This window comes from Leucopleurus acutus (genome assembly GCF_964270905.1).
Source record: "Leucopleurus acutus genome assembly, chromosome: 13".
Lineage (NCBI taxonomy): Eukaryota > Metazoa > Chordata > Mammalia > Artiodactyla > Delphinidae > Leucopleurus > Leucopleurus acutus.
This window is the reverse complement of record NC_139155.1, coordinates 62,431,112-62,445,606: the sequence shown is the minus strand read 5'-3', so window position 1 is coordinate 62,445,606 and position 14,495 is coordinate 62,431,112.

The following is a 14,495-nucleotide window of genomic DNA, read 5'->3' as shown; positions in this document are numbered from 1 at the left end:
CTGTCCGGGTGGGGAGACAGATTCCTGGTGCTCCCTGTTCTACCATCTTCCCAGAGTCCTCTTCTTCACTTTTGAAGAATAGTTTAACAGGAAACAGAATTCTAAATTGGTGTTTTTTTTCTCAACACTTTAAATATTTTATTCAACGCTTTTCTTGCATGCTTTTTGAGAATTTGGATGTAATTTTTTTAATATAAAGTTATTTATTTTTGGCTGTGTTGGGTCTTTGTTGCTGCGCGCAGGCTTTTCTCTAGTTGCGGTGAGCAGGGGCTACTCTTCATTGCGGTGCGCGGGCTCCTCACTGTGGTGGCTTCTCTTGTTGCAGAGCACAGGGTGTAGGAGCATGGGCTTCAGTAGTTGTGGCATGTGGGCTCAGTAGTTGTGGCTTGCAGGCTCTAGAGTGCAGGCTCAGTAGTTGTGGCACACGGGCTTAGTAGTTCCTCCATGGCACGTGGGATCTTCCTGGACCAGGGCTCGAACCCGTGTCTCCTGCATTGGCAGGCAGATTCTTAACCACTGCCATCAGGGAAGCCCTGGATGTAATTTTTATCTTTCCTCTTTTATAAGTAAAATACTTTTCCTCCTGACTTCTTTTAAAACTTTTTATTTATTGTTGATTTTGTGTAGTTTGAAAATGATATGCCTGGGTGTAGTTTTTTGGCATTTCCCATACTTTGTGTTCTCTGAGCTTCCTGGACCTGTGGTTTGGAACGCTCTGGTGAACTTCAGAATGGTTGTTTTCCCCTCCCCCTGTCAGATATCCCCCTGTCTGATATTAATTTGGGGGAAATTTGTAATCATTATTGCTTCAAATATTTCTTCTTTTCCTTTTTTCTCTTTCTTCACTTTCTGGTATTCCCACTATGCATATATTACACCTTTTGTAGTTGTCTCACATTTCTTGGATTTTCTTGAAAAAAATTTTTTTTCACTGAAGTGTAGTTGACATACAATATTATATTAGTTTCATAGTGATTTGACATTTATATACGTTATAAATTTATCAAAATGGTAAGTCTAAAAACCATCAGTCGCCATACAGCATTATTGTAATATTATTGACTGTATTCCCTGTGCTATACATTACATCCCTGTGACTTATTTATTTTATAACTGGAAGTTTGTACCTCTTTTCCCTCCATACGATTTTTTTTTTGGCTGCACCGCGTGGCTTGGGGGGACCTCAGTTCCCCGACCAGGGATTGAACCCAGTCCCTCAGCAGTGAGAGCCCAGAAACCTAACCACTAGACCACCAGGCAACTTCCTGGAAATTTGTACCTCTTAACCCCCTTCACTTATTTCTCCCAATCCTTGGACTTTCTATTTTTTTTTTTTTCATTCTTTTTTCTCTTTACTTTTCAGTTTTGGAAGTTTCTATGGACATAGCCTCAATCTCAGAGATTCTTCCCTCAGCTGTTTCTGGTCTACTAACAAGCCCATCCAAGGCATCCTTTGTTTCTGTCAGTGTTTCTGAGCTCTAGCATTCCTTTTTGATTCTTTCTAAGGATTTCCATCTCCGTTACATTGCCCCTCTGTTCTTGGATGCTGTATACTTTATCTCTTAGAGCCTTTATATTAATCATAGTTGTCTTAAGTTCTTGGTCTGAAAATTTCAACACTCCTGCCATGTCTGATTCTAAAGCTGGCCCCATCTCTTCAAATTGTGTGTTTTGCCTTCGGTATGCCTTCTAATTTTTTCTGTGTAGCAGGATATGATGTACTGGGTAAAAGGAACTGGTATAAATAGGCCTTTAGTGATGTGGCAGTAAGATGAGGGGGTAGGGAAGCGTCCTGCAGTCCTGTGATTAAGTCTTGGTCTTAGACCGGACTGTGTCCTTCACACGTGATTCTCATTCTCATTCCCTGCCCCCCTCGTGCCCCACCTCCATGGCCTCAGGAAAGACAGGAGCCTAGAGTGTAGGCTCTGATAAAACCCCAGCACATTAGGCTCTGGGGAAATAGTTCCTCCTGAGGACAGACCTTGTTAAGAACAGAACGCTCTGGTGAACTTCAGAATGCTTGTTTTCCCCTCCCCCTGTCAGAAACATGAGGATTTTTTTTCTCTGATATTTTTTTCTCTGATATTCACTGGTAGAGCTCCTGGAGATAAAACTCACAAATATATGGCCCCCCTACCCCGACTGGGGCCCCTGGGCTTTTTCACTCTCAGGCCTGTCCACACCGAGCCTCCAGCAATTTGTCAGTCACACTTCAGGTTTTCCTGCTCTGGGAACTTTTGCTCATGGGTTTTTGCCCGGATAAGTTGTGATTCCTTGTATCTGCCTGGCCGTCTCTCTAATTTGGAGGGGGGCAGCCATTTTCCCTGTGACCCCACTGCATCTAAGAAGAGTTGTTAATTTTTCAGTTTGTTCAACTTTTACTTGTTAGGACAGTAACCACTTCCAAGGCACCTTCCATGCTGGGCTGGAAACCGGAAGTCCTCTTTGCTTTTCACTCTTTAATACTTGGTTAATGTTAGTGGCAACAATAAAACTGATGATGGAGAAACTGTCCTTTGTTGCTGCATCCCAACGTGTTTTATTTCCCCAGATTCCTTTAAAGAGCTGAACCAAAGCTATTGCTAACAAAAGGGTACTGTCAGCTGAAAACTCCCTGTAAAAATGAGGCTTTCCAAAATTGGAGACACTTAAATGTCCATCGAGAGGGGCGTGGACTAAGTAAATGGTTATTGATGCAGAATGGAACACCATGTACTGACACGGGATGTGTCAGTGTGTCCACGGTGGATAGCTTAGTTAAGAAAAATAACAAGTTGTCTCAAAATCCAAAATACATGTGATCTACTTATGTATAAATAAACAACTACACACATTCACTTACAGAAACATATAAGTAGTTTCAATATTCATGTTAAAGGTCTGAAGGGAAAGACATCACAGGATTAGCCGTGGTTCCATGGAGAAGAGCCAGTTGGGAGAGTGAGTTGCAGGGAGGTGGGGACATCTGCTGACAGCTATATACCCTCCTGGTTGTGTGTGCATATTATCATTCCATTTTGGTTCACCTAAATGAAACCAGAGATAATCCTTTGCATTAAATAAAATTCCTGGACCTTATAAATCTGATATAAAATAAATAACCAAGAAACTCAGTGACAAACTCAAAATCCAGGGAAATAATATTTTAATAATTGTGGCCATGCAGTCATATTTCACAGAGGACATTTGTGTACTTGAGAGCAAACCATTTCATATTCAGTTTCTCAAATGGACAATTTTTCCCAGTCCTAAAACAAAATATTTGTGCACTGTGTAATCTGTTCTGTCTTACCTAGTCCCGGGGATGACATGACATTAACTCCTTCCGAAGTAGCTAAGCAAATAAATTCTGAAACCAAAATACTTTGTATTTTAAAAACTATAAAACCTCTAAGCTTTCTTGTCTTAGAACACTGATATGAAGAGGGAAAGAAGTGTATTCAGAGATTACCTTCAGCTACACCTGATGCAAACTGGAACCTGCATCTCTGGTCCTACACTGAGCCATTGGTTTGCACCTTATTTCAGTACTTCTGGGGACAACTTTGCCCTTCAGGAACTCTAAACACAGCTAGGAACGACCCCCTGGCACAACCTGGCCAAACAGGTCCACAGGCAAATGTGTAAACCTCTTGAGGTTGATTAGTGTCCCCCCAAATTCATGTCCCTCCCAGACCCCTAATTAGAAATAGAGTCACTGCAGGTGTAATGAGTTAAGCAAAAATGAAGTCACCCTGGAGTAAGTGGGCCCTAATCCAACAAGACTGGTGTTGTTATGAAAAGAGGAGAAGAGACACAGGGGAAGCCATGTGAAGATGGACACAGGCACTGAAGTGACCAGTCTACAAACCAAGGATCACCGAGGGTGGCCAGCCACCACCGCAGGCTGGAAGAGGCAGGGAAACATACTCCCCAGAGCCTTCAGAGAGCACGGCCTTGTGGACAACTGGGTTTCCAACTTCTGCCCCCAGAACTGTGAGAGACAAAATGTCTGTGATCTTAGGCCATCCAGTTTATGATAATTTGTTTTCACAGCTCTAAGAAATGAATGCATAATGTCTGGTTTTTAATTTTTAAAGTTTTGATAAAACTGTATAAGAGGGCTTCCCTGGTGGCACAGTGGTTAAGAATCCACCTGCCAATGCAGGGAACACGGGTTTGATCCCTGGTCCGCGAAGATCCCACATGCCGTGGAGGAACTAAGCCTGTGCACCACAACTACTGAGCCTGCGCTCTAGAGCCCGTGAGCCCCAACTACTGAGCCCGTGCGCCACAACTACTGAAGTCCGCGCACCTAGAGCCCGTGCTCCGCAACAAGAGAAGCCACCGCAATGAGAAGCCCGGGCGCCGCAACAAAGAGTAGCCCCCGCTCGCCACAACTGGAGAAAGCCTGCGTACAGCAACAAAGACCCAACACAGCCAAAAATAAATAAATAAATATATTAAAAAAAGGAAAAACTATGATACCTTATAGTTCTAGCAGAATTTCATGTAGAAATGTTATGATTTTATTTTAAAAATCATTTTTGAAAATACTTACTTGAAAATAATTGTGTGGGCATTTATTTTTTTAACTTATGCAATAGTTAAGGGAATTCCCTGGAGGTCCAGTTGTTAGGACTCAGTGCTTTTACTGCTGAGGGCCCAGGTTCAATCCCTGGTCAGGGAACTAAGATCCCACAAGCTTCACGGCACAGCACCCTCACAAAAAAAGAAAAGAAACGAAAAGAAATATTTACGTACTACAGAGAAAAGTAGAGAGAATAGTATAAATATATACCCATCAACTAGCTAGATATAAGGATTATTTTTTCCATATTTGCTTTATCTGTTTTTAGTAAAACATTGTGAAATAAATTACATACATCATATATGTGCTGCTAAATACTTCATTATACAATTCTGAAAAAATATAGAAAAAGTCCTACACAGCACAGCCCTCGCATATGTACTTGGCGGGGTTGATGGGGCCAAGTCCCATCTCTCAAGTGCGTTACCTGACCAACCCCACACACAGTCATTAGTTCAGGGTGTGGCTCCCGTTTCCGGGCTTTATTAGGCCCCGTGGAGAAGGGGAGCATTTTCACTGGACTTGAGGCCTGGCGGGTGTTGGCCTGGGCTTGCTGGGATGCCCCACCCCCACTGGAGAGGGGGTGGGGGTGGCCAAGAGTCCAACACAGCAGAAAGCAGTTAAGAAATGAAGGCGGTTTGGTTAAAAAGGAAAAAAAAATGGAGCGGGACAGAGTCCAGCTGACGTCATTAAATGTGTAAATTGCCTTCCTGTTACTGACTCAAAATTTTCTTTTATTCTCTTAAGCCATTTTGAGCTCTCTGTCATTACACTTACACTACACTCTGCTATACTCACATGCCAAAGTTAAAATACAGTAAACCCTATCAGTGTCAATCATTCTCTAGAAATCCCTTGGTTGATTGTACTCGCTGGCGAGTTAAAGACCCCTTCCCTGTGTTTGCCTGAGGGTTTCTATTTGACTGCTTTCCCGCGTCCTGGAGCTCGAGGTGGGTGGGCACAACCTGGCAGCCACCCACTAGGGAACCTGTCGGCCTGGCTAGTTTCACACCAGGTGTCCCTTGTGTTGGGCCTGGCTAGTTCCACACCAGGTGTCCCTTGTGTTGGGCCAAACACCAGAGCGAGGGTGGATTGGGGCTTCACTCTTAAGGTGAAGCTTCACAGGCTAAGAATTTTCAGTTGTTCCTCTTCATTGGTGATTGATGGCTCTTTGCGTCCAGGCGCACCCGCCCGGGGATGGGCTCTCCTACCCCCTCCCCCTGCAGACTCCCCACCTTGGCGGGGAGAAGAGGGCGCCCAGGGAGGAACTCAGGAAGAGAGACGGTGGCCTGCGGCCTGGGGAGGGGAAGAAAGACCCAAAGCGGAGAGGGAGGTGGGTCGGTGCAGCCTGGACGCACAGGGGGTCTGTCCCAGGCTCCAGGGGCTCAGACTCCAGGAGGTGTGAAGAGTGAGGTCGTTGGCGTGAGGCCTCCCCTGACTCCCCAGAGCCAGGCTTCATGTTTACCCCAAGCCCATCTCCAAACTCCCCTGGAATAAGTGACAGCAGGTCAGGGTCAGAAGGTGAAGAAGATGAGGAGTCCAGGGAAGAAGAAGGAGGACAGACCAGCGGTGGAGACAGAGCCTACGAAGCTACGGTGTGCGTAAGTCCTACTAACCAAGTCTCAAGGGTTTCACTTGCCCCATTTCGCCTGAGTTTACGGTGTTTGGGCTGAGGCTGGACCTCTCTGTGGACTTCAGCCTTTGACAACATTCTTTGTCCACTTGGCTCCTAGGAGCTTCCAAATGATCGGTTTTAACCTTTTTTTAAAACCTCATCAATCTGTGCTTTAATTATATTTGGCTTGTGTTCAAGTTCAGGGCAGTTTCCAGCAGGTGCTGTCAATAAAACCTTAGGGCTAGGGCTGCGTTTTCCTTGTGCCAGTCCAGGGGCCCCAGAGCAGATGTGGACTCTGCCAGACACCTGCGGCCTTTTGCAGAGTCTGTCCTCTGTGTCCTTCATGGACACAGTCACCGAAAAGCAATTCCAGGAAGAAATGTTCTCAAATGCCTGCTGACATTTCCCGCCTCTTGAAAAAGAGCTTCTCGGGATGTGAATTGTCGTGACCACGTTCAGAGTTATTGTATGGCATTGGCTATGGCTGGGCACAGTACACAGAATCTGCTGGACTTGACATCAACGGCAGAGAGTTGATTGAATGGGATTCTGACTGCTTATCAACCAGGCAGGCCATAATTTAGAGTTTTATAAGCAAGCAACCAAAAATCTTTCACAGAACAGTTCCAGAGAGTAATAATAGAAAATATAAGTGGCTTGAAAATATGATGTCTTATGTCAAATCAGTTTTATAAACAATTGCTCAAAGATTGAAAACCAGTGTTTGGCAGAGAGGTTGACAGAACCGCCTCCATCTTTCCTTTCCCTCCTCTAAGAACAGGGAGGAGGTCTGGTACCATCTAGAAGTTGCGTGCATGTCTCTCCTTAGTGGTTTGTACTTCACTTATTCAACAGCAGGGGTTTTTCTGGGGCCTATCACGTACCCATAAAGCAGCTGAGTTAAATCCTGAGGTGATGCTCACCCTCCAGGACTGATGTGGTTCAGCAGCAACTCAGGGAGGCCCGTGGTCCAGGGCCTGAATATGGGCAGTGGTTGGCAAACACCAGGGAGTTCAGAGGACCACGAGACAGTCCCCAAAGCCTTTGGGAAGCGGGCCACCCCTGAGAGGTGGGCACACCGTCCGCGAGTCAGACGGAGTTGGAGCCTGGCTTGGGGTCTGGGAGGCGGGGAAGCCGGTGAGGGTCCAGGCCTGCATGTGCACGGACGGCCTGGTTGAGGCGGGATGTGGGCCGGGAGAGGACAGAGGCTTGGGTGACACACTTAGGGAGGTACCAGAGATGTTTAGTGTGAGAGTAAGACAGGGACGTTAAAAACTGCGCTGGCCCTGACTGCACCCCGGGCCAATCTTCCTTTCCTGTCGTGCCCCTGCCTTTCCACATACAGTATGCGATACGTTTTTACAGTGCTTCCTGTTCATGGCCTGTTCATCCATGTTAACTCCCAAGAGGGCAGGGGTCTGCAGTGCTGGAACCGTGCCTGGCACATAGTAGGTGCTCACTAAATATTTACTATTACTATTTTCAAACTTGTCTCAACACCAAAAATATCAATTACTGAGAAGTGAAATATTGAAACGTAAGAATGAATTTCTCTCTATTGAAATTCATCTGTCTGACTTCTAAGAAGGCCGTGATAGAGGAGAAGATGGAGGAGAAGATGGTCTGGTTGGGATGTGCTGGCACAGTGATGCTGGGTGGCCTCATTTTACACTGAAGGGAGTGGGAATCCCCCCGGGCGGATGGACAGCGTGGGGAGAGGCCTCAGCACTGGCTCCCGTCCGGGAGCCACCCATGCTTTTCAACCAAATAAGGCCAGTGCGGATGGGACGGCCACTCCATGTGCCGGACCTGCTTGTGAAAACGGGTCATTCAGCACAGAACCAGACATGCCTGAATGCTCAAAACTGAGTGTGTCACCTTACCTTTACACTCTACATAAGCGTATGTGGGCATGCTCACACAGAAGGACACGTGTTCACACACGTGGGATTTCTACATATAAGACCATGTCATCTGCTAACAGATAATTTTACTTCTTCTTCCCAGTTTGGATACCATTACTTTCTGTTGCCCAATTTCCCTGGTTAGGACTTTCAGGACTATGTTGAATAGAAGTGGCAATAGTGGGCATCCTTGCCTCGTTCCTAATTGTGGAGGAAAAGCTTTTTTTTTCCCCTGTTGGGTATGATGTTAGCTGTGAGATTTTCATATATGACCTTCATTATGAAATTACCTTCATTTAGGTAGTTTCCTTATGTTCCTAGTTTCTTGAGTGTTTTTTATCATGAAAGGGTGTTGAATTTTGTCAAGACCTTTTCCTGCATCAATTGAGGTGATCATGTGATTTTTGTATTTTTTGTTAATGTGTTGTATTAACATGTATAGATTTTCTTATGTTGAACTATCCTTGCATTCCAGGGATAAATCCCACTTTTTCATGGTGTATAATCTTTTTAAAGTGCTGTATTTTGTTGAGGACTTTTGCATCTATATTCATCAGGGATATTGGTTTATAGTTGTTTTTGTTGTTGTTTTTGTTTTGTTCTTTGTATCTTTGGCTTGGTATCAGAGTAATGCTGGATTCATAAAATGTGTTAGGAAGTGTTTTCTCCTCTTCAAGTTTTGGGAAGAATTTGAGAAGGATTGGTATTAATTTTTCCTTAAATATTTGGTAGAATGCTCCAATGAAGCAGTCAGGTCCTAGGCTTTTCTTTTTTTAATTTCTTTTCATTTTTGGCTGCATTGAGTCTTCATTGCTGCACACAGGCTTTCTCTAGTTGCAGCAAGCAGGGGCTATTTTTCATTGCGGTTCACGAGCTTCTCATTGCAGTGGCTTCTCTTGTTGCAGAGCATGGGCTCTAGGCACATGGACTTCAGTAGTTGTAGCACACGGGCTCAGTAGCTGCGGTGCTCAGACTTAGTTGCTCCGTGACATGTGGGATCTTTCCAGACCAGGGTTTGAACCCATGTCCCCTGCACTGGCAGGCGGATTCTTTTTTTTTTTTTTTTTTTTTTGCGGTACGCGGGCCTCTCACTGTTGTGGCCTCTCCCGTTGGAGAGCACAGGCTTCGGACGCGCAGGCTCAGCGGCCACGGCTCACGGGCCCAGCCACAGATGCTCCCAGACCAGGGCACAAACCCGTGTCCCCTGCATTGGCAGGCGGACCCTCAACCACTGTGCCACCAGGGAAGTCCCTGAGCTTTTCTTTGTTGGGTGGTTTTTGATAACTGATTGATTCAACCTTCTTTTGAAATAGCCTTTTCAAATTTTCTATTTCTTCATGGTTCAGTCTTACTAGCTTGTATGTTTCTAGGAATTTATTCATTTCTTCTAGATTATCCAATTTGTTGGCATATAATTGTTCATCATAGTTTCTTATAATCTGTTTCATTCCTGTGGCATCAGCTGTAGTCTCTTTTTCATTTGTGATTTTAGTTATTTGAGTCTTCTTCTCTTTTCTTCTTAGTCTAGCTAAAGTTTTGTCAATTTTGTTTGTCTTTTCAAAAAACCAACTCTTTCATTGACTTTTTTCTATTCTTTATTTTATTTTATCTTTAAAGTTATTTATTTATTTATTTGACCACACCACACGGCTTGCAGGATCTTAGTTCCCCAACCAGGGAGTGAACTGGGCCCTTGGCAGTGAAACTGTAGAGTCCTAACCACTGGACCACCAGGGAATTCCCTATTCTTTATTTTTTTTTAATATATTTTATTTATTTATTGGCTGCATTGGGTCTTCATTGCTGCATGCAGCTTTCTCTAGTTGCAGTGAGCAGGAGCTACTTCTTGTTGCACTGTGCAGGCTTCTCATTACGATGGCTTCTCTTGTTGAGAAGCACAGGCTCTAGGCATGCAAGCTTCAGTAGTTGTGGCATGCGGGCTTCAGGTTCAGTAGTTGTGGTGCACGGGCTTAGTTTCTCCACGGCATGTGGGATCTTCCCGGACTAGGGCTTGAACCCATGTCCCCTGAATTGGCAGGCGGATTCTCAACCACTGCACCATCAGGGAAGCCCCTCCCTATTCTTTATTTTATTTCTTCTCTAATATTTGTTGTTTTCTTCTTTCTGCTAACTTTGGGTTAAAGTTGTTCTACTTCCCTGAGGTATAATGTGAGATTGTTGATTTGAGAAATTTCTTCTATTTTAATGTAGGTGTTTACTATTATAAACTTCTTTCTTAGTACTGCATCCCATAAGTTTGCATATGTTGTGCTTTCATTTTCATTTGTCTGAAGATATTTCCTAGTTTCACTTGTCAGTTGTTCTTTGACCCATTCATTGTTCAAAAATATATTGTTTAATTTCCACTTATTTGTTAATTTTCCAGTTGTTTTTTTTTTTTTAAAGCAACTGATTTATAGTTTCATCCTATATTAGTCAGAAAAGATACTTGGTATGATTTCAATGTTCTTGAATTTGTTAAGACTTTTTTTTTTGGCCTAACATGTGATATATCCTGGAGAATATTCCATGTGTACTTGAGAAGAGCATGCATTCTGCTGCTGTTGCGTGGAGTATTCTGCATGTGTCTGTTAGGTACAATCAATCTATAGTGTTGTTCAAGTCCTCTGTTTCCTTACTGGTCTTCTATCTGGTTGTTCTATCCATTATTGAAAATGGAGTATTGAAAACTCCTACTATTATTGTGTTATTGTCTATTTCTCTCTTCAATTTTGTCAGTGTTTGCTTTGTATATTTGGGTGCTCTGATGTTGGGAGCATATATATTAATAATTGTTATATCATCCTTGTGTATTGACACTTTTATCTTGTAAAATGTCCTTTTTCTCTAGTGAGAGTTTTTGACTTAAAGTTTGTTTTGTCTGATATTAGTATAGCCACCCCTGCTCTCTTCTGGTTATTATTTATGTGGAATCCTTTCCTATCCTTTCATTTTCAGCCTGTGTGTGTCTTTATATGTAAGGTGAGTCTCTTGTAGACTGTATATAATTGCATTTTTTTTAGTCCATTCAGCCACTCTATGTCTTTTGTTTGGGGAATTTAATACATTTACAATTAATTACTGATAGTGAAGGACTTACTGTTTTAGTCTGTTTGAACTACTATGCAATACCATAAACAAAGTGGCTTATAAACAACAATTTATTTCTCACAGTTCTATAAGCTGGGAAGTCCAAGATCATGGTGTTGGCAGATTTGATGTCTGATGAGCACCTGCTTCCTCATAGATGGTGCCTTCTTGCTGTGCCCTCATGTGGTGGGAAAGGGCAAGCTTGCTCTCTGTAGGCTCTTTTATGAGAGCAGTAATCCCATTCATGAGGGCTCCATCTTCATGACCTAACCACTTCCCACAGCCCCTACCTCCTGATACCATTACTTTGGGGATGAGGATTTCAACATATGACTTTTGGAGGATGGGAACATTCAGATGATAGCACTTACTATTGGCACTTTGTTATTTTGTTAGGTTTTTTTTTTTTGGTCCCTCTTTTCCTCTTGCTGCCTTTCTTTGTGTTTCATTGATGTTTGATGTTTTTGTGTGTGTTGACATGCTTTAATTTTTTCCTCATTTTCTTTTGTATATCTTCTATAGATATTTACTTTGTGGTTACTGTGAGGCTTACATAAGATCTTGTAACAATCTATTCTATTTTGATAACAACTTGAATCTACAAAAACTCCATTGTTTTATATCTCTCCACCTTCACTTTGTTTATATCTTTATATATTATTTATCCATTTACAGTTCTATAGTCATTTTTATGCTTTTATCTTTTAAATTCTATACCAGAATTAAAAGTGCTTTACACACCACCTTTACACCATTACTAGATTCTGTATTTGTCTATTTAATTTTACCAGAGCACTTTATATCTTTATATGCTTTCATGTTGCTGTCTAACATCTTTTTGTTTCAACTTGCAGGACTTGCTTTAGCATTTCCTGTAAGTCACATCTAGTGGTGATGAACTCCCTCAGGTTTTGTTCACCAGGGAAAGTCTTTATTTCTTAATTTGTGAAGGACAGTTTTGCTGGATAGCATCCTTTTTTTTTTAAGTTTTTAAAATTTATTTATTTTTGGTTGCATTGGGTCTTCGTTGCTGTGCGTGGGCTTTCTCTAGTTGCAGTGAGCGGGAGCCCCTCTTCGTTGCAGTGCACAGACTTCTCATTGCAGTGGCTTCTCTTGTTGCAGAGCACAGGCTCTAGCAGTTGTGGCACGCAGGCTCAGTAGTTGTAGTGCATGGGCTTAGTTGCTCCAAGGCATGTGGGATCTTCCTGAACCAGGGCTTGAACCCGTGTTCCCTGCATCGGCAGGCGGATTCTTAACCACTGCACCACCAGGGAAGCCTCAGGATAATATCCTTGACTGGCACATTTTTTTTCCTTTCAGCATTTTCAATATATCATCCCACTCCCTTCCGGCCTCTAAGTTTTCTGCTGAGATATCTGCTTATTATCTTACGGGAACTCACTTGTGATGAGTTGCTCTTCTCTTGCTACTTTCAAGATTCTGTCTGTCTTTGATTTTTGACAGTTTTTTGATTAAAAGGTGTCTTAGGTGGGGGCTGTTTAGGTTCATCCTATTTGGAGTCTTTTGAGCTTCTCAAATCCATTTCCTTTCTCAGATTAGAAAAGCCTTTTTTTTTTTGCAGTGCCACCTGGCATGTGGGATCTTAGTTCCCTGACCAGGGATCAAACCCATTCCCCCTGCATTGGAAGCACAGAGTCTTAATCACTGGACCAACAGGGAAGTCCCTATTACTATTTTTTAAAATATGCTTTGTCTCTCTTTGCTCCTTTTTGGACTCTCATAATACATATTGGTCCATTTTATGCTGTTTTATAGGTCCCTTAGGCTTTGTCCATTTTTCATGTCTTTTTTTTTATACCTCTGACTTGGTTAATTTCAATCATCAGAATTGCTGATTCTTTCCTCTGCCTGATCAAGTCTGCTGTTGAACACCTCTAGTGAATATTTCAGTTTAGTTATTATATTCTTCAGCTCCAGAATTTTTGTATGGTTCTTTTAAAAAATAGTTTCTCTTTGTTGATATTCTCATTTTGTTCATGCATTGTTCTTAATCCACTTGGTTGTCTGTGCTCTTTTAGATCACTGTGCTTCTTTAAGACAATTATTTGAATTCTTTGTCATATAATTCATAGATTTCTGTGTCCTTGGGATTGGTTTCTGGAGATTGGTTTCTTTTGTTCTTTTGATTGAGCTATGTTTCTGTTTATTCTTGTGCCTCATGATTTTGTGGTTGTTGTTTTTATGTATTTGATAAAACAGCCACCTCTCTCAGTCTTCTTACAGGGAAGACCTTCACCAGTTGGGCTAGCTGGGGAGTCTGGGGGCCTCAGAAATCCTTTTTGGAGAACGTAATTTCTCTGGGCTTGTGCATGTAATTTCCCAGTTCGAATTGCAGGTTTCTTTTTCAGGTGCTTGTCATCTCTTGCTCCCTGTGGTGTCCAAGGCTTGTTCTCTGGTGCTGCAGCAGCAAGGTGCCACTCTCCCCTTTGTCCTCAGCAGTCCCCAGGCATCCAAAGTATGCTGTCTCCCCATCAGCATCCTCAGTCAGGTGAGACAGATACTGGTCCCTCAACAGCCCTCTGAGAAGCTGGACTGTTGGACCCACACTTTATTCTTCTCTTTCGCTCCAATTGGGTGCCTTTGGACTGTGTAGAAATGTTACTGGCCTGTCTGTGGCACTGCAGGCTCTCTGGGGCTGCAGCACACCACTCCTGCCATCCCCCAACCCCACCTTTGCTTTCAGTGGCCCCCCTGCATCTAAACTCTGCCAGTTTCATCAGGGCTCCAAGTCAGTCGAGGCAGAAACCAGCCACTCCAGCGGCCCTGCAAAAACCCAACCCGTTGGATGCAGTCCCCTCTTCCCTACCCCTCCATTCCCCCAGAAGCCTCGAGCTGGTGACTTTCTCCCAACATGCTGAGCTGTTGGCTTGAGGGAGGGACAGTTGGGGGTAAAGTGAAACCGCTCTTCTGTTTTCAGTGCAGCTGTTCTCAACTCTGGACTTGCCTGGGGAACTGGAACTCTTTAACTGGTTTCTGCTTCCCATAAAGGTATTTTGATTTGTAAGTGGTGTCTCTGTTGGGTCAAGGGCTAGGACTTCCTATCCCATCATCTGGCTGACATCCCGACCCGACAATAGTTTCCCAAAGGGAAACACATCAGGCTATAGAACCCAGAATAATTTATCAGAAATAAATCATTTACTGAGTGCTATGGAGTAGGGTGTACCCCTTAATATTATAAGCCCTCGTTTTACAGATGAGAAAGCCAAGGCACAGACGTAACACAACAAAATAGCAGGTAAAAAGTGACTGGTATGTAGTAGGCACTCAAAAATGAAAACCTTTTCTCTTATAC